At 42.0% G+C, this 967-nt stretch overlaps 1 long non-coding RNA gene across 1 annotated transcript; it reads left to right on the forward strand.

Annotated features, from left to right (window-relative positions):
• Positions 1–6: 6 nt before the first annotated feature.
• On the forward strand, positions 7–378 carry LOC119884549. Its single transcript, XR_005441044.1, has 2 exons — positions 7–138; positions 213–378. It is a non-coding gene; the product is annotated as an uncharacterized LOC119884549 (long non-coding RNA).
• The last annotated feature ends 589 nt before the right edge of the window (positions 379–967 follow it).

Below are 967 nucleotides of genomic sequence, written 5' to 3' on the forward strand. Positions count from 1 at the left end.
CAAGTCGTGTAACGATCGGCCTTTTCAGTCTCCTACACAGCAGCACTACTCGACTTATGACGAGGCCCACCTGAAGCCAATCATGCAGCACATCGCCAAAAATGTTGTGACTGTAAATGACGGAAAACAAAGTTCCAGGTGAGTTGGCTGACAAAGCAGAACTTGTGTTTGTGTTGAGCACAACTGCCCCTAAATGTGGCGTTCCTCTACAGGCCGTCAAGAATAAATACTCGAGCAGCAAGCTGATGAAGATCAGCCTCCTCCCTCAGCTGAGGTCCTCCATCATCAAGAACATGCGCTGCTCTGCTCAACAATCCTTGAGGTGGAACTTCCACATTTCATCGGGACATTTGATTTGCACTTTATATTTTTATCACTGCGACAAATTTAACTAGGTTTTAATAAACTTTTTTTTTTTAAATTTCTCTAAGCTTTGTGATTCAGTCCCCCCCCCCCCCGTAGTACAGATTTTCCTCCAGTGCACCTTGAACTGCCCATCAAGCCTGAGATGAGACATTGCACAGCTTCCAATCAGAGGCTGTTTGCAATAACTTGAAAGACATTTCTTCATAACAAAACGGGCTGACCTGAGCATTGGTCTACCTCATACTAAGCGCCGTTGTTGTGTTGTAAAGTTGTGGGCTTTTAATTTTTTGGCAACATTATCTCTGTAAGGGTCTCACACTCTATGCATTTTAATGTGTCCACATTTCATTTTATGGCCTTGGACTTTGTTCAAAAAGTGAAATAAAATGTTTACCTTGCAAATTCTTAACTCCATCTGTTACCAACAAGAATGTTAATGGTCTGCGGCATTATTTTGGGACCTGGATTTGATTGGGCCAGTTATCCTTAAATCCACAAGTTTTGAACTTTTAAAACACTTTCTATTAATGAGCTGGTGCACTCGGGTTCAGAACATTTTTACTGATGAGACGACTCAAGAAGGGGGGGAAAAATACAAATG

The sequence above is a fragment of the Micropterus salmoides genome, unplaced genomic scaffold, assembly GCF_014851395.1.
Source record: "Micropterus salmoides isolate LMB-PRFRI ecotype aquatic unplaced genomic scaffold, ASM1485139v1 Ms_hic_scaffold_3521, whole genome shotgun sequence".
NCBI lineage: Eukaryota > Metazoa > Chordata > Actinopteri > Centrarchiformes > Centrarchidae > Micropterus > Micropterus salmoides.